At 50.9% G+C, this 25,122-nt stretch overlaps 1 pseudogene; it reads right to left on the bottom strand.

Moving 5' to 3' along the window:
- Positions 1 to 6,679: 6,679 nt before the first annotated feature.
- LOC136570616 (zinc finger protein 850-like) overlaps positions 6,680 to 25,122 on the bottom strand; it is a 172,271-nt pseudogene continuing 153,828 nt past the window's right edge.

The raw sequence follows: 25,122 nt of genomic DNA on the forward strand, positions 1-25,122 counted from the left end.
GCCGGTTGGATTCCTCTAAAAGTTGATATACTTCTTCTTCTCGGTGGTACAGGACTCTAGGAACAATTAGAACTTGGACACAAAAATCAACAGAGTTATTGAATTTATCAAGGAGCACACAGGGGCTTACTCCAGATTGCTGACAGACCCATATTCCTAAAGTAGTCAGAATCGCCCACTTATAGATCCTTCCATTAGGTTCGATAAATTCAGTGCAGATGTTGCCCATCTGCCTTGCTAAAATTGCATTGCCGAAGCACTTGCCTTGGCCTGTGACCTGACTCGCGGTGTCCCACCTGCACTGATGTGGATTCTCTGCTATCAAATAGTTAAAGGGGACATTAAGGGCAACACCCTCGTAAAAAGGGGACTTTGCATCATAGCATAACCAGCATGATTTTGTAAGGTTTGGGTTAGATTGGTTCAGTGATAAAAAGGTGGCATTTAATACATCAAGAAACTAATTGTAAGGAGCTGGTTTATCTAAAAGGCTGTATGGGGACGAGGTAGGATTTAATGCTTGTACATTAAGGGTAAAATTGGTGCTAGTTGTGATCCCCCTCTTGGGCCCGTAAGAATTAGATTGGGTCCGATTGATTGGGATACTGACAGTAGAAGCCTGATAATTTTTATGTTCACCCAAATGTCGTGAAAGGTGCGGATAAACACTGACCACACCTTACCAGTGGTCCAACTCTCATGGGTCGGCTGCAAAATTGTCATTGTGTCATTGTGTAGCTCGTACAACTGTGTTTTCTCCCATCTTGGGGCGTGTATATTTGATTGTGTCTTCTAAATTTTGGTTCCAGACAACCATGGGGAGCATACCTGACTTGCAGGAACTTATCAGGTTGCTGTGGTTGCTACCTATCGCTTGTCATGATAGTTTCACACCCCCAATATCTGCAATATCCATACCCTGGATAGTTACAGAAACTTTTGCCTGGGTTGGAAGCAGGGCACCAATAGGTCTGGTATAGTGATAAATCTCTAAAATCAGGGAATCCTAGCCGTGGGGGAAAAATGTCCCTTAGCTGAAACTCAAAAGATGGGCTGTCAGGTGTGATGGTTTCTTTGATAGCATTATCGCTTGAGAGATGGCGTAAAACCCACCTGAATGGCTGGTGAGGGTAATGCCCTGCATCGGCCTGCCCTCTGCCAATTAACCCTAAAAGCAAGATCACACAGAGATACCATTGCCGCTTGGATCTCACTGGTGTGGGATTCTTGGGAGCTGTCAGGCTGCTTGGTGATTTGTTGCTTTCTTCAGGTACTGGGGTATATGGGTTGTGGGGATGTCCAAGGATCCAGTCCTGCAAATAAAACTTCACAATTCTCATTAGTTCAACTCTGAAGGTCTGGTTTGATAGACTTAAGTGGGCACCATTTGACTATACCGGCTTTTTTAACAGCTGCGTACCCTCGCCCCGTGAGCACTGGTCTCCAACCTCGCTCCCATTCCCCTAGTTCATTTCTAATTATAACCTGTGGGCCTTCCTCTAGCGCTCAGGTGGCCCATTGTCTCTGGGTGGGGCTGCTTGTTTCATCCCCCCTAGGGAATTGATTTAATGCTAACAGAGAGGTTGCCAGTATGCGCGCTTGGTCTCTCGGGGGAATGGAGTTAGTAAAACCCTCTGTTTTAGCCAATACCTCCTTGGCTCAGAGGTTTTAGCCAATACCTCAATTTGGCTTTCAGAGTTTGATTTGCTCGCTCAACAATGGCCTGCCCAGTGCTATTGTATGAGATGCCATGTACTGAAGTGATACCCCATTTTGAAACGAATGCTTGGATCAATTTTGAAACAAAATTTGGGCCATTGTCTGTCTTGATCTGTTTTGGAACACCAAGCCACGCCATGGCCATTAACCAATGTTGGATGGTTGCTTTGGAGTCAGTTTTTTGATGTTGTGTGTCCATGTGGCCACGATCACCCTGCTATATGTATCCACAGTCACCACAAGCCACGCCTGGGGTCTTAGCAGCTGACATTATGTAAAGTCTGTCTGCCATATTTCTGCTGCTTTGAGGCCTCTGGGGTTGATGCCGCTAGACCACAGTGGTGATTTTTGGCAGTGGGGACATGTGGCGACAACGTGCTTCGAATCAGCAGCCGAAATCCCGCATTTTTTCGCAAGTGCTTTAGCTCCGATATGAAGGGACTCATGTAGTTGACCGGCATCTCTCAGCGTTCACAGTCCTCTTGCGGCAGCGTCTGCCTTGTCATTGCCGATTTGAAAGAATCCCTTAACCGGATTATGGCTGTTAACGTGGATGATAGATATGGTGCCTTTTTGCGAAAAAAGTGCCTCTTCAAGCATAATCACCACTGTGGACACTGATATGCCGGGTCCAGACATGGCTAGGCAGAGTTTACCCACAAATATAGAGTCCGTTACAACATTGAGGTGCTCTTCTGGGAACAGTCCACATGCTAGTACTACTGTGGCTGCTTTGAGTTGCTGGACTGAAAGCGTAGGGTCAGTGGTTTTGATGCATTGCCACTGTACTCCTGACTGCCATCCCCCTGCTGCGGTGGAGGTTAGCGAAGATGCGTCCGTGAAGACCCTGGGTCCTGCTCGTGGCCGATCCATTATTTTTGATGGGAGATCAATGTCGACGATCGCAAGCAGCTGAGTCCAAGCGGGTTTTGCTGCGTAGCGAATCTCTCCTCCAAATCCAGCAAGGGCTATGGCTAGATGCTCTGATATTGACGCTGACTGCGTGGAAAGCTATTTGCGGATGGGCAGATATATCTTGGCGGGTTTGATGCCCAAATGCCTTAGGGCGAGTTTCCTGCCTTTCATGATAAGGCTGCTAAAGCACTCAACTCCTGGGGAAAAAGTGCGTGATGGTTTTCCTAAGATTACCCATTGTATTGGTTGGGCTTTGTCAGGAGCCCTTGGGCTAGCGCTCCTACTCCCCCTTTCTTTGTAAAGTGGACATACAAGTCAATTGGTGCGCCTGGGTCCCATCTGGAGAGCGTGCTTACCGACATTTGATGTTCAATAAAATTGAGCGAGCTCATCGCTTCTAGTGTCAGTTTTCTGCTCCCATGGGTTTTTCCCTCTCAGGAGGTCGTTTAGGGGGTCCATGACCTCGGGAGGGATCAGGATGATATTGCGGAGCCATTGTAGGGATCCTACCAGCTGCTGCATGCCATGGAGTGCCTTGATGTCTCGTTGAATTTTTATTTGGGGAGGGGTTATATAGGAGTTCGAAATTCCCACCCCTAAAAAGGTTATGCATGATCCCTTTTTTATTTTTGCACTCACGATTTTGAACCCATTTATTTTCAAGGTCTCCAAGACTTGGAGAAGGTCTCTCTCCAAGCTAGGTCGACACTAGCTGGTCTACTTGGCTCGCTGATGGCACAGCGATCAGAATGTTGTCGAACGATGGTCGCAGTCGGATCGCTCTGCCAGACTGGCGCTAGTGCTCAGTCTACCGTGATTTGACAAATGGTTGGGGAGTTGACCGTTCCTTGGGGCAATACTCTCCACTGGAATCGCAGGTTGGGCCGCTGGCTGTTCAGGAAGATGACAGAAAAGGCAAACCACTCTTTGTCTTCATCGTGCAGGGGAATGGAAAAGAAACAGTCTTTAATGTCAAGCACCGCACAGGGCTGTCCTCTTGGTATCATCAAATTCATCGGCAACAAAGTTTGTACAGGACCCATTGGTTGAATTCTTTTGTTCACCTTTCGCAGGTCATGCAGGAGGCGGAAGCCCTCACCAGATCATTTGGGTATTACAAAGATTGGGATGTTCCATGGGCTTGCGGAGGGTTCTATGTGGTTCCGCTGTAGCTCACGGCTAATTAGCTCAAGAAGGGCAATCATTCGAGGCTTTGACAAGGGTCACTGCTTGACCCACACTGGGTCCACTGATTTCCATGTTAGTTTGATAGGTAGCAGCGGGTATGCAGCAGTGGTCCTTAGACTAAATTTATCATCCTGACATCCAACAGGGCTAGGGCATCCCTCCCCAGCAAGGGTGGGCATTCTGACATGACATATGGGGAAAGGGTGATAGTTCTCCCCAGTCCTCTTTCGGTGCAGAGCATTATCGCTACCGGTTGGGTGCTTTTTCAGGCCCGGGACAGCCCTCCAGCCCTGCCCACCATGGGGGCTTCTTCCAGTTTCCACTGTGAAGGCCAGTGTATGTTCAGGATGATGGTAACGTCTGATCCCGTATCAACCCAAAAGGGGAGGCAGATAGCAGAATTATCAGGGTTGTTATAGAGACGGCAAACTGCCCTCACTATCAGCGGGTGCCTGCCCACCTTCACGGCAAAGGCCACCCAGGGGTCCCGCTCCCATGCTTTCATGGCCAGGGCCACCCAGGGGCCTCGCCCCCAGGGAGCCGTTCTTGGCATTCCTGGGGTGTTGATGGGTTTGGCTGAGCCGTTGGTTGAATTGCGAAATTGGTCATTGGAGGGGGCAGTGGGTGCGGGAGCTCCGTGCCCCATTGAAAATTGGTGTAACTGGGCCGCTTCATGTCCCAGGTGGGAGGGAGCTGTGTGCGGCCCGGGTGCCCCCTCCCCCTCCCGCTTCCCTGATGTTTAGATCTGCACTCTTTGGCAAAATGCCCCTTTTTCCCACATGCCCAGCATGGCCCCCTAGGTCTCGTCTGGCATGGGGGAACAGCTGTTAGTGGATGCCCTGACTGGGGGCAATTCATTGCAACGTGACCTGCCTGGCCACACTTAAAGCATGCTATCACACTGGTTATTGCAGTGCGGACGGCTGCCTGGATTGGAGCTAGATGTTCTTCTTTTGTGACATGCCTAATCATGTCCGCTATGTTAGACCGGGGCCGTAATGACCGTAAAACGTCCTTAGTAGCTGAATTGCATTGTTGGCACAAACACTCCGCTAACACAGGGCCCTTCTCTTCTGAGGGTAAAGCCGAGGAATCGAGTGCTGCCTGGAGGTGGTCCACAAATTGTGTAAAACTTTCACTATCGCTTTGCTTTATAGGAGACCATGGCAATGGTCTAGCAATGACCTTAGAAGCAGAGTGGATAGCTCTCTAGAGGCGCGGGTAGTTGTCATAACCTCATGGGCCTGAAGGCCCTCGGCCTGTGCCTGGGGGGTGATCATGGTTGGGTCTGTGCCCATTAGTCGCTGTATACTGGAACCGTGCAGCGGGTGGTCTGCCCCAGTCACTAAGGCCAGCTGCTTTGTGCAGTTGTCCTCCCATTCCTGTTTGAAGACGATCATCCCCACCCCGTCAAAAATTAATCTGCAGGTTTGTTTAATGTCAAATGGGAGCATGTTATCTCCTCCAAAAACACTATCGATAAGAGTGGAAACCATAGCTGAATTAATCCCTCTGTCTGCAATTGCTTTAACAATGGCTTGCACATCCTTGGGGTTTACCGGTGAGTAGGTCCTCTGGTTTCTGCCTTGCCCCCCCACTTGGACCGGGAACGCTAGCGTGACTGATGGGGCTTAATCGGCGCATGCTATTTTTATTTTCCTCCAGTCTGTAAGCGGGGTTCGTTTCTTTCCTAACTTCCCCTTGACCAAAGCAGGAGCATTGTGATTACTAATCTTGTATACTCTCACTCCCTCTTTATCAGAGTTGGGAGTTGGCTACGGACCACTTGTCAAACCATTCGTCCCAGCTCGAGTCTGACTCGGGTCCGGAAGTCGACTGACTGGATACTTCCAGACTCCGGGACCTTTTTGTCAGGCTTCGACCCTGCCCCTTTTAACTAGCATTGGGCCGCTCCTTCCCTCTAGGCTTGCCCCGCCTCCTGCTGGGTGAGGCTCGTGTCTTATATGAATATGTTTTCAGACAAACACTCTGAGTGGGCCTAATTCCCCCTCCGCGTCTCCCCTCTTTCCTGCTCGCGCGTGTCTGCGTTATTTGGCAGACCTTCTCTGTCCCTGCCAACCGCGTCCGCATCCCTGCCATCTCTCTGGGGTTCGGCACCACCCTGTGGCGCGTAGGGCGGAGGTCCCTCCCAGGCCCCCTCAGACTCCAATGGCAGCGCTCCTCGCCTCCTTTGCCAGCCCGTCCCAAAAAGACCGTGCCTGCTCTTTTCCCTCAGCCAGTGGGCTTGGGCTCAAGAGCCGTGAAGAGCGTCCCCGTAGCTGCAAATCCCTGCGCTCAGCAGGACCGCAATCGCCCATAGTCTGCGTAGCTGCCTCCATCCCCAGCCAGGGCACGGCCAGCAAACAGTCCCGTGCGGCTTTCCAAGTTTCCTGCTCTTGCCGAGCCTTTTGGAGAGCCTGTACGACTCTTCCCCATGATTTAAGATTCTTCCCCGAACCTGAGGATATTGTTTCCTCAGCCAGAGCCTTAGTACACTTGTCCCATATTTCTGGGTGGATATGTCCACCGGCTAGTCAATGACCCCAATTTGCAACAGCCTCGACACAGCGAGGGTTAAGACTTTCGGTTTCCAATCAATACCCCATTGCCTATGAATCTGAAATACGACCTTTGCAAGAGTTTCCATCCTCCTTGCTGGTCCGGGAGTGTCCTTCCCGCTGAGCTGGCACAGCCGCTTCAGCCGCCGTTCACCTGTCCAGGCGATTCCCGTTTCCCAGGTAATTTCCTGGGTTTCGGCACCACTTTATTGCCTCTGCTGAGGTGTGATGACCTGGTTCAGGAACAGCACGGCAGCAAACCTCCAGCTGCTCGGGCCATGTGCTCACAAACACCAATATGGTGGATGGCAAAATGGCGTTTATTAACTGGTTACATGGGGTTATATAACCTCGGTTCTGCTTGTGTCATAAATGGGGCTTAGGTAACTTTAACAGCTGAGGGGAGGGGTTCTGTCTGCCCGTACAACGCGATATCTTCCGATCGCCTGTCCCTCACTTCCCACAGATCCCAGTCTATATAATCTCAGTCTATTTTATCCCACTCTGTAGGAACCCAGTCCATTTGAACCCAATCCATATTTGATCCCAGTCCATTTGATCCCAGTCCATATCCGATCCCAGTCCATATTTGATCCCAGTCCATATTTGATCCCAGTCCCTATTTCATCCCAGCCCCTATTTCATCCCACTCTGTAGGATCCCAGTCCCTGTTTATTCCCAGTCCATATTTGCTCCCAGCCCCTGTTTGATCCTACTCCATATTTGATCCCAACCCCTATTTGATCCCCATCCCTATCTGATCTCAGTCCATATTTGATCCCAGTCCGTATTGCCCTGCACACATTCCAAAAGTCTGGAATTCCAGCTCCCAGCCAGGAAAAGATGTTCCCACCCGTGAAGGCAAATGGAGCAAAATCCTACAGAGACATTTCCCTGCCAGCCTTCAGGACTTCAGCTCCTGGGACTGCGAATTAAAATAATAATTGGGAAATAAAATAATAAATAATCAGGGGAGGGTCTGTGGGGACAGAGGGGTCAATTAAATCAATGCAGGGTCAAGTAAATCAGGGAAGGGGGCAGTTAAATCAGGGCAGGGGTCAATTAAATCAGGGGAGGATCTTTGGTGGCAGAGAGGTCAATTAAAAGAGGGCAGAGGTCAATTAAATCAGGGATGGGGTCAATTAAATCAGGGGAGGGTCTTTGGTGGTCACTGGGGTAAAAAATCAGGGGAGGGTATTTGGTGGTCCCTGAGGCAATTAAATATAGGGAGGGTCTCTGGTGGTGCCTGGGTCAATTCAATCAGGGGAGGGTTTCTGGTGGTCCGTGGGTCAAGGAGACACTGAGAGAGAAACAGAGCAGGCAAAGAGAGGCAGGAGAGAAAAGGGGACACAAAGACAATGAGCTGAGAAGGTGGCACTCTGCAAACAGAACTGCAATGGACTGAACATGAATGGGAAAGAAATCAGTAAGTCTGAGAGTTTTATTTGCTATCAAATACATCCCACACACCCAGCCCCACACAATCCCCATCCCACCACTCTAACTGAGCTCCCACAACTCTAATCACCTCCCAACCCCATCTCAGCCTGGTGGCTGTGGAATCGAGTGAGTTTGGTGTGGGGTTGAGTTTTTTGAGGTGGGTTTGAGCCCTTTTGGGGTAAGATTGAGCTGTTTTCACTGGGATTTGAGTGGTTTTGAGGTGACAGATCCATCCCCCTTGGCTTTTGGAGTGCAAAGAGATGGAGAATAGAAAAAAATTAAGGTGAAATTAAAAGTAGAAGCAGCCAGGTGTGTTCCCAACATGGATCACAGGGAATGTGGTTCACCTGGGCTGTGCCCAAAGTGCCTCCTCCAGTGGGGGATGGAGCTGGAGCAGCGCACGAAGCTCTGCCCGCACTCGGGGCACTCACAGGGCTTCCCTTACCGGTGCCTCCGTTGGTGTTGGGTCAAGTTAGAGCTGCTGGAGAAGCTCTTCCCACACTGGGGACACTCGTAGGGCCTCTCCCCTGTGTGGATGCGCCGGTGGGTGACGAGGTTGGAGTTGTGCTTGAATCCCTTCCCGCAGTCAGGGCAGCAGAAGGGCCTCTCCTCTGTGTGAATCCGATAGTGCTGGAGGAGGTAGGAGCTGGTCAGAAACCTCTTCCTGCATTTATCACACTCGTAGGGCCTCTCCCCAGTGTGGATGCGCCGGTGGGTGATGAGGGTGGAGTTCTGCCTGAATCCCTTCCCGCACTCAGGGCATTGGAAGGGCCTCTCCTCCATGTGAATCCGATAGTGCAGGAGGAGATGGGAGCTGATCCTAAACCCCTTCCCACACTTGGAACACTCATAGGGCCTCTCCCCAGTGTGGGTCCTCTGGTGCGTGATCAGGCTGGAGCTCTGGCTGAAGTGCATCCCACACTCAGAACACTTGTATGGCCTTTCTCCAGTGTGGGTCCTCTGGTGCTTGATCAGGCTGGAGCTCTGGCTGAAGCTCTTCCCACACTCCCCACATTCGTAGGGCTTCTCTCCAGTGTGGGTCCTCTGGTGCTGGATCAGGTGAGAGCTCCGGCTGAAGCACTTCCCACACTCGGAACACTCATAGGGCTTCTCTCCAGTGTGGGTCCTCTGGTGCTGGATCAGGTGAGAGCTCCGGCTGAAGCACTTCCCACACTCGGAACACTCATAGGGCTTCTCTCCAGTGTGGGTCCTCTGGTGCCTGATCAGGTGGGAGCTACGGCTGAAGGTCTTCCCACACTCCCCACACTCGTAGGGCCTCTCCCCAGTGTGGATCCTCTGGTGCACAATCAGGTCGCAGTTCCACCTGAAGCTCTTCCCAATCTCCACACACGTGTGGGGCTTCTCCCCATCATGGAGCTGCTCATGGAGCACCAGCTCCGAGCTCTGGCTCCATCTCCGGCCGCCTTCCCGGCCCAGGCTGGCTCTTTCCCCCTCACATCCCTGCCATCTGCGTTTGCAGCCCCTCCTCGTGCGGCATCTCCGGGGCTTTTCCTCCCTGTTGGCTTCCTGCGCCGTGGAGCCGCTCAAAACAGCCTCTGCCACCAGGTTCTGCTGCGGGCATTTGTCCTCCCTGCTCTCCACGCTCAGCTCCTGCTCTGGGGGAGGAAGGACAAGGACAGGATGGGATTTGCCTCCGTGCCACAGGCAAGGGCAAGGAGATCCCCCCAGGGCTGAGCTGCAGCCGGGGGCTGTGCTGGGCTAGGAGATGGAGCAGCACAGAGGGGAAAGGGGCGCTCATCGCCAGCTCAGGGCTGTGCACAAATCACAAACAGGACTGGACTGCTAGGAATGTGTCTTGAGCTGTTTTATTTCCCAGCATCTGTCTCATTACTTGGTTATGACAATGGGAAGATGCCAGTAGCTCACATCACAGGTAGCAGACAAAGAACTTAATGTCAAAACTTACTTTAAAAGGTTTTTGACCAATCACGCAAAGCAAAGGCATACTGACAGTAGTTCTATCCAAGCCCTATAAGCACATTGACGGTTAAAACAATGCTCCCTTATTTCAAATACAATACCTGCTTGTAAGCCTTAAAACACAATGCACAGAGCTCCACTATTAAGCTTGGAACTTCCTAATATCTTTCTAGATACACTTTTCCGCAGGTTAGGGAGTTATTCTAGATAAGTGTTAATGCACAGACCATTGTTCTATTTCTCCCTACTTTCTACTTCTTATATAACTTTTCTGCTGACCAATCTTATGGTTACTGCAAAGCTCTAATCAGTTCTACTGTCTCTGAGGCTTGTCTTTTGAAGCTTTCCCAAAACCCTCTGATTTTAAGCATTCCAGAGACACTGACTTCCTCCTCACCTCCCTCAGTGTCCCAGGGCATCTTCCTCTTCCTCACAGCCTCCCAAGTGTTGGCAATGGGAAATCCTGGTTTGGGGAAAACAAGGGATGAGCACGTTGAGTTTGAAGGTCCCTCGGCCCGACTCCATCTCTACAAGTCACCGGCCATCTGGGCTCCAGAAAAACCTCCCAAACACCAAGATTCAGCCCTGAAAAAGCCACCCAGGAGTTCCCTGTCCCTGGTCCCTCCCCTCTGCTGTTCGGGGGTTCCCCCCTGTCCCAGCTGCTGGGGGTCACGCTTGGATTGGGGGTCCCCCTTCTCCTCGGTGCCCGCCCTGCCCAGGCTGCTGGCAGTCCCAGCAATGCCAAAAGCTCCCCCCGCTTCGCTCTCCCCATTTCGGGATGCCGGGGCTGTTTGGGCTCCCGGGCTCCCTTCTCCCCTCATTCTCTGCTCTGGGCTGCAGCAGCTCCAAGGAGTCCCCCCTGCCCCTCTCCAGGCTCTCAAGGCTCCCGCCAATGGCGGCGCTCCCCCCTCTCTGGGCTCCCCACTTTGGGCTCCTGGGGCACACAGGGCTCTGCTCCTCCAGGCTGCCTCTGCCGGCAGCCGCCACCGCCACCCCCCGATGTCCCCCCAAGGGGCCTTTTCTGCTCAGCCTTGGACTTCTTCATTCTCCAAACATCCCCCCAAAACCCCAACCCAGGGACCCTCTGGATATCTGGGCCGAGCTCCCCCTCCCCGCTCACCAGAGCCATGGGGGGGGCGATGATCCCACAGGTGGGAGCTGCGAATTCAGGCAGGGATCAAAGGCGTGGTTCCCTCAGTTCAGCCTTGATCCGCTTTTGTCCCTCCTCTTCCATCCCTCCTCTCCCTGCTCCTCCCCCCTAGCCCCACCTCCTTTTCCCCCTTCATCCCTGCCCTTCCCTGCCTCCTCCTCCTCCCCCAGCAGCAGCCACACCCTCGGTGCCCCGTTCCCGCAGCCCTCGCAGCCCGCGGCAGGAGCGGGGATGGAGCCGGGACAGGTCGGGATGGGCAGCGCGGGGCTCTCGGCTGCTCTCAGCCGCTGCGGGCGGGGGGAACCCGGCCCGGGCCAAAGGAGAGGCAAACTGGGCAAACTGGGGGCTGCACATCCAAACTGGGCCTTGCTGGGGACCCTGCCTGGGCACTGCCAGCCCTTGGGGCTCCTCTCGGCACATCCGCCAGGGGGGAACGCACACAGGGCTGGGGGATCCCAGCAGTGGCAGCACTGCCAGGGACTGGGCTGCACTGGGATCGTACTGGGAGTGACTGGGGCTGTACTGGGCTTGTACTGACATCATACTGGGATCATACTGGGAGTGACTGGGGCTGTACTGGCTCTGTATGGGCATCATACTGGGATCATACTGCCATGCCAGGGTACACTGTGATTGCACTAATGGAGAGTGGGATCATACTGGGATTGTACTGGGAGTGAGTAGGAGCCTGCAGGGGACAACTGAGACCATGTTAGGGGCAAATGGGATATACTGGGAGTGACTGGGAGTCACTGTGAGCAACTGGGAACATACTAGGACCAACTGAAAGGAACTGGGTGCATACTGGGGGTGATTGGAAACTGCTGGGCTTACACGGGGATGAACTGGGATCATGGCTGGAGGTGACTGGGATCATACTGGCAGTGAGTGCCACTACACTGAGGCTCACTGGGAGTGCTTGTGAGCAAATGGGATCATACTGGAAGGAACTGGAAAGATGCTGGAGATAACTGGGGTACACTGGGATATACTGGGAGTGACTGGAAGGAAAGTGAGGGTGAAAGAGAGCAACTGGAACCATGTAGAGCAAAACTGGTTTATTCTGGCAGAGACTGGGAGCACACTGGGCTCATCTTTGGATCATACTGGGAGTGACTGGACTAATACTGGGAGTGACTGAGTGTCACAGTGAGCACACCCTGCACATCATCCCCCATACTGGGCCTGACTGGGAGCAACTGGGAGCAAATGGCATCATACTGGGACTCACTGAGTTGATTGAGGAAGCAACTGGAACCATGCTGGCGGCAGCTGGGACCATACTGGGAGAGACTGGAGTAAGTGGGATTATACTTGTGAAAAGTGCATATTTTGTGACTGGATTTTCGCAAATATGAAAATGAATATTATACATCTTGTGTTAGAAACTAATGCTGTATTAATTCTCTTAAGAAGTGGGTTAAATACAGTTTTAGGTTATTACAAAATATTAAAATAGAAACTATGCTTGGTAAGAGACTTTCTTTAAAGAAAGGACTTGCAGCGAGATAGCAGCCCCAGGACACCTAAATCATTCAGAGAAAAAGAATTTATTGCTCTCTTATCAGAAGAAATTAACTTCTTCCCACCTCGAAGGCGCTGTTAGGATTCAGAGGAAGAAGGTGGAACTGACCAGAATCCCATGTTTGAATGGAATTTATGCATCATGTATGAAGTGTATGAATATGCAACAGGCTATTGTTTTTAAGGGTTAATCCTTTGTTAAGGGGTGTCCTTTTTTGGGCTTACTTTGCCCAGGAAAAGGTACCCGGACTCCATAACACTTTGTATTTGTTGTCTCATATTGTCCTAATTCAAATTGTCCAAATTTTTATTACTCTAATTGTATTACTATTATGATAATTATTTTTTTACTATTAAACTTTAAAATTTTAAAAACAAGTGATTGGCGTTTTTCACAATTATGGTAGCAGAGGATGGTTACCAACACCTCGCTGTTGGTGCTTTAGGAGAGTCAGAGTGGGGAAGGTGCCCCCTGCCCTCTTCAGCAGCCTCGCTCTGTTTGCCCTGGGGTGACCGACAGACGCAGGTTATGGTGGACAAAAGGAGACAATAAAACAAAGACAAGGGAAAAAGGCTCCCTACAACCGCGGCAATTGACCCCCTAAGAGTAGTAATGTGCACGAAGAACTCGGGAAGGAAAAGGGATTGGTAAGTATTTCTCAGGGGGGATGAATGTGAGTGAATGAGAGGCGGGCTGGTTGTGCCAGACCTGCCAAGTGAGTGCTGGACTCTCCCATGCTGCGTTTCTGACTTTCCGCGGTAAGTGGCCAGTAAAGAGACAAAGTGAATGTTAAAAGGAGTGAGAGAATCCCCCGGGGTAACTGGGACTGGTCTCAGAGAGGGGCTGGACCCCTCGGAGGAAGGAAGCAGAGGAGTTTCCTAGCCCAATCCACTAGGAAATGGGACAAAAGGGGCTCCTAAAACCTGCTGGGTTGAGGGATAAGAGTGCCCAAGAGCATCCAGAATTGAAACCTGCTGGGCTGAGGGATTAATATTCCAAGAGCATTCAGGGTAAAGCAAAATTCTGCCGGATTGAGGATATGCTCAAGAGCATCTGGGATTGGACAACACAGGTGGATTGAGAAATAAAAAAATGCCCAAGTGTTGGGGAAGATGAAACAGGAAAGCCTTATAAATATGATTGTCTGGCAAAAGATTTTGACAATATAGAAACTATAAGCAAGATTGAAATGAAAGCAAGCTTTGAGATACCTCAGTTACTGAACAACAGGAAAACAATGGTGTGGCCCAACTGAAAGTAATCCCCTTTTGATGGAACAATTCCCACTGCTTGCAGACAGATCCAAGGGTCAGAGCAGATCCTACTAGCTCAGCAGAAGGGGTCCAAAGAGGAGTTTTTACGGTTTAAAATATAACACAGTGTGGTAATGTAATGATTCTTATAGGCTGTATGTAAATGCTATAGGATTTGTATATTGTACTAGATTGGCTAGTGAGAATCAGAATATTCAACACAGAAGATTTATTGTATTGTAACGGGAACCTCACTCTCTTACACTTTTACCCTCTTACTCTCTTACCCTCTCATCCTCTCTACCCCTCTCTTCTCTCGGGCCTGCTCCAAGCCGTGCCTGGCAGCTCCAAGCAGGGCCCTGCACCCAGGCCCTTTGCAATAAACCGCAAGTTCCAGGGCCTGGCTGCAGAGATCTCTCGTCTCCGTCCGTCCCGACCGTCCTACCCCCTGACACTCAAGAGCACCCAAGAGCATCTGGGGTTGGACAACACAGCTGGGTTGAGGGATATCCAAGAGCACCAGGACTGGCCAGAAACACCTAAAATTGTAATAGGTGATGTGAGTGTAAAAGGTACCTTATTGTTGTTGTGTGTGTGAGAGAGAGTCACACACAAAATCAGCCTCAGCTTCCCGGGCAAGTGGGAAGGGGGGGCTGTGGAAAGAGGTGTGTGGGACCTGCAAATAAGGCATTGTTCTCCTGGGCGTGTGGGGGCTGTGGCATAAGGTATAGGTGACCTGCAAACGGGCCTTTGTCCCCCCTGGACATGTGAGGGGGCCGTAGCTGAAGGGTGTGAGTGACACAAATCAGCCTCACCGGTGAACGGGCACCGGAGGCAGCAGAGTCAGGGCCCTCCCAGGAGGCCGGGAGATACTGAGACCCAGAGGCCAACGCCAAGGGGAGGGGGCCACAGGGACCCGCGATTCTCTGTCAACAGGGATCCACTTTGTGTCCTGAGCGTGTGAAAGAATGTGTGGAAGTGAATGAGAAATAAAAGCGAGTCAAGGTAGATGAATAAAAGTATATGTAATGTGGATTGTGTATTTTAAGCTTCACTATATCTCCTTGAAGGGGGCTGTAATGCACTGAAAGTAGTGTGAGAAAAAGGTTTTTTATTTTTAAGTGTGTAGTTGAAAGAAAAGTGGTATTTAGGTTGTTAGTGAAAGTGAAAAACAGTGGCAGATGATGAATAGATAAGATCTTGAAAAATGAGACAGAAAACCAGTAAGTTGGATTACAGGGAAAAAAAAAGAAAAAAAAATGGCGCTTTGGGAGTTATGTTAGCTAACAGAGATACAACTCCTTGCAAAAGGAGAAAATAGAGGGTATGTAGTAGTTGATGGGAAAAACATGCAAACTATGGAAAAAGGGAAATTAACCTTAAACTAGTAAGCTCAAACTTGTGAACTATATACTTTAAAAAGAGCACTAGAATATTTAACACAAAATAAAGGAACCATATATACTGATTGAAGGTATGCCTTTAGCGTAGTACATACCTTTAAAAATTTGGAAAGGAAAAAGATTACTTAATTCAAGAGGAAAAGGTTTAGTACATGAGGAACTTATTTCAGAGGTTTTAGAGGCATTAAAATTACCTAAAAGAGATAGCTATAGTACATATTAAGGAATCCCAAAAGGGAAAGACCCCAGAAATAAGAGGAAATAATTTGGCAGATCACAAAGCTAAGGATGCAGCAGAAAGTGGAGCTGAGTGAGTTATGTTAATATTAACTCCAAACGAAGAAAAACTGGAAATTCCAAAGTTTAGGGAAGCCGAGAAAAAAGAATGAAACAAGACAGGAAGTGAACAAGATAAATCAGGGAAATAGAAACTTCTTGATGGAAGACAATTACTTAATAAAATGTACTTACTAGGAAAATATTAGAAGACATGCATCAGAAAACCCACTGGGGTACTCAAGCTTTGTGTGATCATTTTTTAAGGAACTATGTGTGCACTCAGATTTTTAGAGTAGCAAAGCAAGAAACTGAAAGATGCTTAATTTGCCAAAGGATAAATAAAAAGGTGATGAGAAAAACAACATTAGGAGGTCGTGAGTTAGCTTGTCGACCATTTCAAAGTATCCAAGCAGAAGTTTAGATTTGTTAGGCTCTGGATTTATTTGTAAAAAAACCCATATAATCTAGAAGAAAGAGAATATGCCATAGGTTAGACAGGAGATTTTAGGAGAATAAAAATCTTTAAAGTATGAGAAACCCCCTAGACAAAACAGGAAGAGAACAAGGGGAAATGAAAGGGAGGGGAACAAGAGGAAAAATCAGAAAGAGAGTGGGATCCTCTGCAGCTCTTGCCCCCTCCGTTCGCGGCCGAGGCGCCTGTCCCGGGTCCCGGCTCGCTGCCCGCCTCAGCTCCGCCTGCCCCGGTTTCCATCCCAGGTGCGGGCTCACTGCCCAGGGCAGCTCCACCTGCCCCGGCGCTGGCGGTGAATTTGTGTGCCCTGCTCCCACTGCCCGGCCCGCGGCCGCTCTGCCGGCCATGCTGGGGAAGATGGGGGTTGCTCTGTCCTGCCGCGTGGGCCGAGGTCACCGCGCCGACCGCACCGAGGGCGGGTCCCAGCCATCCCATCCCCGGCTGCCCTGCCCGTGCCAGCTGCGCTGGGCACTGCCGCTGCTGCCGGGGTCTCCCACCTGCCTTTTCTCTGCCGGGAGCTGCCGGATCAGCCGCCATAAGCCATGTGGGGGCTGCCCACGCTCCGGCTCGGTCTCCACGGGAAGATCCCCCTCTGCCGATTCCGGCAGCAGACCCTGCCCACACTCCCACCGAGCCTCGGCGGGATATCCTCCCCTGACCCCGTCCTGCTCTGAGTTACATCCCCTTGGTAACCACAGCTCCGGCTGTTCAGGGAAACTCTCTCTCTACAGGAAGCACCTTATCTGAACACTAGGAGCTCAGTTAAAAGGCAGCCCTCTCCAAATTCCTTCTCAAAACACAGGAGAAAGGCTATGGAAGGTAAAAAAGTGAAAGAGTTAGATGAAGGGATTGCTCTATTCCCGTTAAGAGAGGTTCCCATGGCAGGGATGCGCTGCCCTGCCCCGCGGGAGCCACCAGCGCCCCTGCCGGCCGTGCCCGGAACTGCACCCAAGGGGAAAGCGCCGCAGCCGAAAGGCCGGGACTGGCTCCGGGCTCTGTTTGTTGTCACTGCCGGAGCTGTGGTTGTTTGTTTGCTTTATTTACACGCTAGTAAAGAACTGGTATTCCTATTCCCATAGCTTTGCCTGAGAGACTCTATTTCACTAGCCTAAAAATTAAGAGGGAGGGGGTTTGCATTCTCCATTCCAAGAGAGGCTTTTTCTGCCTTCCCAAGCAGACACCTGTCTTGTAAAGCAAGACAAACACCCACAGGCACTGAGGGGGGCTGCAGGAGGGGCAGAAGAAGGCCCTGCAGCACCTGGGCACAAAGGCCCAGCAGGTGAATGCAAGAAGGGAGCAGCAAAAGGCCAAGCTGAAGGCAAAGGCCAGGGCAGAGTTCCTACAGCCCCTGAGGGATCAACCCCAGGGCCCAAGGGGGCCCCAGCACCCAGGGCACGGGCTCGGCCACAAGCACCCGGCAGAGGCATTGCCCTCCTCGGCAGGGGACAGCCCACCCAAACAGCCCCTGGCAAGGAATCAGGGCTCCAGCTGCAGGGCACAAGGACACTGCAAGCACAGACAGCAGCACCCTCAGGACCAGCAAGTCCACCCCTTGATGGACATGGATTGGCAGGGCTGTCACAGCTCCCATCACATCAGGGACCCTCCACACTGGAGCCCTTGAGAACATTCAGGGTGGGTCTGCATTGAGAGGAGGCCTCTCCTGATGGACACAGGGGCCTCTCAATCCACTCTGAATCTTAGACCTAAGGGAGGGAGAAATGCCAAAAATGTCTTTGATGATTCATGGCATAAGTGGGAAAGATGTATGGTTTTATTCAACCACTATTAGTAGATCTGGGAGATGGATTTGAAATGCATGAAGTTTTATTTGCTCCTAATTGCTATCATGATTTACTGGGAAGGGATTTGATCCCTAAATTTGGAACGCAAATTAATATTATAAAAGGTGATACAGAGGCCAGTTCTGTTGTACCTCTGTGTCAAATGTCTGGCCAGGCCTATGCTGAAGTGAACCCAGAAGTGTGGGCAGCCCCAGGGAAATAGGGAAAATTAGATATGGAGCCTCTCCAAAGTACTCTGAAGCAACCAGGACAAGTGGTGTCTAAAAGCAACAGCCTGTTCCAGGGGAGGGAAGGAAGGGGAATCAGACAAAGCGCAGGTCACCGCCCCATGCTCAGCTCAACCCAAGGAGCTGTGGGTGCTTGTAAGAGCCTGGCACTGAAATGCCCTGAGCAGGAAGGCTTCAATATCTTCTGCTGACACCATGGCACCTAACAGGGGGGCAAAAGCAATTCTGACTGCTTCAGCAAGCACTGGATCAGAGATCAAGGTATATTCTCCCACAGGAAGCTGGGCTGGCACAGAGCCTGCCCTGGGACTTTGCTGTTGCCAACACCCAGCCAGGACATCGGCTCCTGCCTAAGGAGTGCAAAGCAGCACCACTGGTGGCCAAGGGGCCCGTGCCAAGTGTCCCTGAGGCCAGAAACAGCCGCCAGCACAGCTGAACACGGGGGGACCCCTCAGCCTGGCCTCAGGGGCTCTGAAGCCCCGGAGATTTGCACTTCCCGCCTGCAGCAGGACCATGGGAGCCGCCCCCGAGCCTGCCCTGAAGGCAACGCAGCAGCAGCCAGGGCTCCACAGCGGGCCAAGCCCCTGGGCCTGCCCACAGATCCTCTGCTCAAACCCTCGGAAATCCTGGCCACCCTCCTCTGGCACCTCCAGCCACTGCGGCCAAGCCTTGCTGCCACTGCTGCAGCTTCAGCGCTGGCTGGGCCTGCACTGCCACAGCTGCTGGGGAGCACCACGGCACAATTCCACTCTGGGCTGCTTGGGATTGCATTGCTGCAAAATGTACCGATTTTGTTTCTTTTAAATCTTGTTTCTCTGCTCAGAATGGTTTCTCTACTCAAGGGTTTGCCTTTGGGAAAGAAATTTTAAAGGTTTTATTTAATGGATGTTACACCACTCAATGGAGATGAGTTCAACATCTCCACAGACTGGGAATAGCCCAAAAGACACCCACAGAGATAACGACCAGCAACGAAACATCAACGCCCAGCAGCAAACAGCAACCAACAGCTACCCCAGACACTGCCCCCGGCACAGCTGGAGACACCTGGTCTGGAAAAGGCTGAGAAGGAAATCCAGGAGTGTGGAACGAATTCACAGCAGAGGGGAAGAATCCGGGTCCAATTGATGCCGAATTTTGCCCCAAAAGGCGAGAATAAGCTGCCCAGAGACTGGATTTGAGGTCTATAGGCAGGAGGTATTTATTGGCAACGCGTTGGAGAAATCGCTAAATGGATTTCCGAATTATGTACAGCAAAAGCAGGTTTTTATACAATTTTTGAAGAAGGATTACATCATTATTACATGCATATTCATAGGTAGGCAGGAGTACAGGTGGAGTCTTCCAGGAATTCTTGGTCTTCCTTAGTTAAATTTCAAGCTTTTCCTAATTTGGGCAGTTTCCTGTTATTCTTGGCATGTCTTTCCATGGCTTGGCAGAAGTTACTGTTGTAGTTGGCTTGATTCTAACGGCTTGGCAGGTCACTTTAACTTATTGGCTTCCATTTCTGCTTTTCTCTTCAAATATTCTAATTCCAATGTTTCCTCTTCAAATATTCTAATTCCAAAGTCTCTTCTGTGAGTGTTTTTGGTTAACTTATCTAGATATCTGATCAAAGTTAGGGCTCCCTAACAGTGTATTTTAGGTTATTTATTAACTTCTTCCTAATAGTGTATTTTAGGTTATTTATTAACTTCTGCGATCCCCTTGATATACTTTTAAGTGTCTTTTAATTCTTTTATTTCTCAAAAACTATTGTTCAATATAATAAATGGCTTCACAATAGGAAACCAAATACTAAAAACTTACACAACTTGGAAGCAATGAACATTAAAGCACTGGATTTAGATTGGTTCAGACTACATAAAGTTTAGGAAAAATCTAGTAAAACTCACGTGTCATGGAATGATTTCTCTGCACAGCCGGGCTATTTGTGAAAGAAATTATTTCTGTTGCACATCCTGGCCAGAAACAAGTAATGCCTTGACTCTCTAACACTAAAGGATTCTTGGAGAGTTTTTGTTTTCCTGCAGTTTCAGTGACAAAATTACAACATGGGAAAATTTTTTCGTAATTTTTTATATTGTCAGGTAGGTTTGGGACAGAAGTGTGAGAATCAATTTTTGCTCTGGGTTTTTCCATGTCCGCCTTTATGTTGAATTTTGCAAAATTGAACAGCTTTAACTGTAACACTTTTAACTCGTAAATAGTTGATACTTTTTTTAAAAAAAGCAGATTCTGGGGGGGCCACATGTGACTCACCAGACGGCTGCCCTGGAAGAGAAGCTTCATTCCAGGCAGCCTGGAGAGGAGCTTTAGAAATGCAAATGAACACTGCTGGGCAAAGCCTGGACAATGTACCTGGGTCTCTTGCCTGGGGCAGGAGTTGGGCTGATTCCCTCTGCCCTCACCCCAAGCTCTGCCTGCTTGCCCTGATGGAATTTGCACAGCTCAAGGCAGAGTCCAGGGTGAGGATATCTGACCCTGCAACAGAAACGGGTGAAGCTGCAAAGGGAAACAGCAAATGGAGAATGTTGGGAAAACTTCACTATAAATAAATGGGGGGGAATCATCTCTCTGCCCACTCCAACATGTGCAGTCACTGTCTGTGTTATATAGGGTGTATTAGAGCACTGAAATGTTCTTGCTACCACAAGTTCAGGGAAATCAGTTGGGAATCCAAGTATTTGATGATTAAATTAGAGAAAAGCATCAATTGATGCAGTCCTGGCTGGAGAGAGCAGCCAAAAATGGAGAAAAGATGAACGGCCAGCAGAACAAATCCTACAACACCATGCACCAGCCCCTGGGAACCCAAACCAATTCATGTCAGGAGCCACAGAACCCATTTCTCATTTCAATGGCATCATTAGATTACAAGCTGCCCTGGGAATAACCAACCAGACAGCTCCAGCTCCTGACCTTCCTGCTGACCAATCCACTGAAATGAGGAACACAACATTTCACCATGGGATGGGATCAGATCATCTGTTAGCAGAAAAAGGAGGAGTTTGTAGAAAATAAAATGACTCAAACTGGTCTTGGCAAATAGATGACAAAGGAAAAGTGCTGAAAAATATAACAAAAGAAACAAGAAAGCAGCTCATGTTCTGGCCCAAATGTGCAAAGAATGGGAATGGGACATTTTTGTGGCTCCCTGGCAGACCATGGGTTAACGATGGTGATGTGATGTGCAGGATCCTCTGATGTGCTACAGCAACTCTCACCTTTTTACCATGCTCCACACCTTGAGAGTGCAGCTCATTCAGCAGCTGAGCGAGGGGATGCAGGTGGCAGCCAGGCCTCCTGATCCAGAAACGGCTACAGAAGGACAGGGAATGAGGGCACTGAGAATAATCCCAAAACCAAAGAAGACTCAGTAAGAAAAAACCGAGTCAATGAGTGAGTCTGCCGGAGATAGGGCCAGGGACTTGTAGATAAGGAAGTAACAGGAGAAACCATCAGTTTCAGAAAATGTTAGAAATTGACACGGAAAGCTCCTCAAAGTCCCACTAAATTCCTGAACTTCCAGAAGAACAAAGACTTAACAGAGCCGTGAATATCGGCTGTTCCACAAAAGTGGGGTTGCACATTAACGAGGACATGCAGTTGGCGGATGGGGAGGTCTGAACCTTCCAAGTACCTCAGCCAGTGGGCAAAGGGAGAGGGAGATGAGGCCGGGAAAATGAGGATAAAAAGGAGGCTGCGAACTACAACAATGGCAGAGAGCGCACGGCAAATGCCCCACGGCCTCTCCCTCTGCTCAGCAATAAAGTCACTTGTACAGGACTCCTCTGTCTCCTCGGGGCACAGAAACCTCCGGCCACGTGAATTTCCCCGCACAGCCCCGGGCACGGGGCAGCCGCCTCTGTCCCAGCCACAGGAACCGGGCCGAGCCAGCGCTGCTCCGGCAGCGGCTCCTGCCGAGGCAGCGGCCGCAAGGAGACCGCGGGCAGCCGCTACCGCGGCGCCCTCACGCCAGCGGCAACACGCGCCGGACACGGCACAACGAACCCGCCTGAGCCCCCTGCCGCCCCCGAGGCCCGCAGCGAGCCCCGAGCTCCCGCACAACCCAGCGCGCCTCCCACCTGCGCTGCGGCCGCCTCCCAGCTCCGCCGCCGCCTCACCGCGCTCCGGCCGCTGCCGCCGCTCCCGGGCCCGCACAGACGCTCCGCCAGTGGCGCCGCTGCCGAGCCACGGCCGCCCTCAGGCCGCCACCGGGGCCCTGCCCCGCCCCGATCCCACCAATCAGCGCGCCAGAACCACGACTGACGGCACCGTCGCCCAATCGCAGCCGGGGGCGGGCTCTGCACACGGCACAGCCTCGCCCCGCGCTCTCAGGGCCCCCCGGGCTGCGTGAGGGCAGAGCCGGAGATGAGGAACAACCCTGGAACGGGCCCGGGCCCGAGCGGGATTGAGCTGAAAACACAAACAAACTTCTCCGCGCCTCCCGCCACGGCTTTCCCGGCACTGCGGCTTCTGTGGCTCCGGCTCCGCGGAAAGCCCCGGAGCCTCACTACTGCTACCCCTAATTAGGAGCATCAGTGCATCGCTTTGATTTCTCCCAAAAAGGGAAAACCGCCCCAAAGCCCTGTGGATGAGTGGGGGAGGGGAGAGATTTCTGACAGAAAACTAAAAACTCAGAGGAGGAAAATGAGATGTAAGTGAAGAGCCTTAAATCCCGCCTTCCCCCACGCCTCCCTCCTTCCAGCTGCACCTCCTACCCCGGCAGTGCCGGAGACAGGGAATGGGGCCGTGCTCACTTCATGCCCCGGGGCTTCTCCCTCTGCTCAGGGACAGGAGTCGTTCCCCTGCTGCACCCTGGGCTCTCTCCCACCGGAGACTTCTCCAGGAACTTCTCCAAGCTGAGTCCATCCCACGGGGCACAGCCCCCCTCCAAGTGCTGCAGCGTGGGTCACTGTGCCCCGGGGTCAGTCCTGCCAGGACAGGCTGCTCCAGCGGGGCCCCTCTGGCCACGGGGTCACAGCCTCCTCTCAGGCATCCCCGTGCTCCAGCGTGGCTGCTCCGGGGGCTGCAGGGGGATCTCTGCATCCCCATGGATCTGCGGGGAGATCTCTGCATCTGGCACCGCCATTTTTGGAGGCACCAGGAATAGGCTGAACTCTGCCTGAAGCTCTTCTCACATTCCCCACACCCTTCCCAGCACAGGGAGGGTTTTACCTCCTCACAGCTCCCCAGGCTGGGTTGGCAGCCCCTCCTCGTGTGGGATCTCTGGGGCTTTTCCTCCCCATTGGATTCCTGCGCCGTGGAGCTGTTCCAAATGGCCTCTTCCACGAGGTTCTGTGGCAGGGATTTGTTCTCCCTGGTCTCTGTCCGCAGCTCAGTGCCTGGGGGAGGAAGGACAAGGAGAGGAAGAGACAGGGAGAAGGGAAAAGGAAAAGGCAGGAAGAGAGGAAGGAACGAGAAGGAACAAGGGAGGAAGGAGATGGGAAAGGAACATGGATGGATGAAGGACAGAATGAGGAGAGGAAGGAGGGTGGACAAGGAGAAGATGGGATTTGCCTCCATGCCAGAGGGAAGGGGAAGGAGGTCCCCCCAGTCCATCCCTGGCAGGATGGCGTTGGCAGTGAGGCTGTCCTGCAGCGATGCTGGGCTGGGAGATGGAGCAGCAGGGAGGGGAAAGGGGCAGTGATTCCTCCTGCCCTGCCTGGCTGTCCCAGTCTGGAGCGTCCTGGCGCTGCCAAGGCCCTTGGAGCGTCCGGCACTCAGGAGCCCGGAGCTCACGGCTGCTTTATAAAGCTGACAAAGTCGGCAGGATGGGTCTGGGTATGATCTCAGCAAACTGGGTTTATTGGTACAGGAACAGGGGACAGAGCTGAACAGGGTCCAGGCACAAAGACAGGGTGCAAGCTGAGGGCACAGGGGGTTTTTATATGGGGTAGTGAGGGTGGAGCTGAGGGTCAGGGTCCAATGGATATAGGGGAAAATGGGGCAAAGGAGGGTTTAAGGGTCAGGACAGCTAATAGGGAAACAGGGGCAGAGGAATGCAGTAAACTGGGCGAATGAAGGGACAGAGAGGGAGAACATTCTAGGGACTAAGCAAAGATGGGTAACAGGGGTTGAACTAGGGTAATTAGGCCAACGGGCCAATGGGGTAACATAACTTTCCAAAAGTCAGCATGTACCAGCAAAGATCTATAGGAGAAGCAAGCTTCTCCCCATAACCTTTAAATCTATTCTTCTTATTAGGGACCAGTCCTCCACGGGTGGGAGATTGAGACTCCCATGGGCCTCCACACCAGTGCATCTTCCTTTTCCTCGCGGCCTCCTTCTCCTCCATCCAGACAAAGTTTAGGATTGACAAATCCTGGCTTTGGGGGAAGAACAAGGGGGTGAGTACCTTGGGTTTTGTGAGAAATGAGCCTCACTCTTTAGAATTTTTGAAAGTTTAATAAGGAATAATAAGGGACAAATCAGTAACAGCGCTGGGTGTTGGCAATGGCCAGAGGCACACTGGTTAACCACAGCAACTCTTCTTGTCTAGCTTCTCCATTGTATTGTTCAAATACATATTCATAATGATTATACATATTCAAACTTTTCCTGGAACTCATTTACATGTTCTAGGAATTCTTTAGGTTGGTTTGACCCCCAACTCGCCTTTTTAGAGCACGTGAAGGAATCCTGGATTGCTGTTTTGAGGGTTGTGTGTCACTGCCTCACAAGGGCCCCTGGTCTGTGGTTTCAGCAGGTGACAGTTATTGACAGTGGAAGGGTCAGTGGCAGGGGCCTCATCACATCCCTTCCTTAGATGTTATCTGACCATGCAGAGGCTTTTAGCTATTTCCACAAGAACTTTAAATGAACATTAGCTCTTTCACAAATATCTCTGAGTTGTTATTGTCAGTTAGTTACAAAAATAAAAGCATTAGTTCTTATTTCACAATTACAGCTACTTCTACAAAAGTTAACATTCTAATGCACAACACATGGCATCCACTTTAATATTTTGCAAAAGCCAAAACTATAATGTATGTTTTTCACACTGTCCTCAAACTGAAATGTCATCCATAAATGATGTTCTGAGGATATGAGCTACACAGGGGCCAGGGCATTGGCCACAAAAAGCTGACAAATTGTACTATAGCAAAAGCAGTTAAAAGTGATTACAAACTGTACTATATCAAACTCGTTGTGATTAAGAATATTTTGCAGAAGTCAATACATAATAGCAAAAGCCAACACTACCTAGTTATTTATAACAAACCCAGGGCAGGTTTTTCCCT

The sequence above is a fragment of the Molothrus aeneus genome, unplaced genomic scaffold (assembly GCF_037042795.1).
Source record: "Molothrus aeneus isolate 106 unplaced genomic scaffold, BPBGC_Maene_1.0 scaffold_35, whole genome shotgun sequence".
NCBI lineage: Eukaryota > Metazoa > Chordata > Aves > Passeriformes > Icteridae > Molothrus > Molothrus aeneus.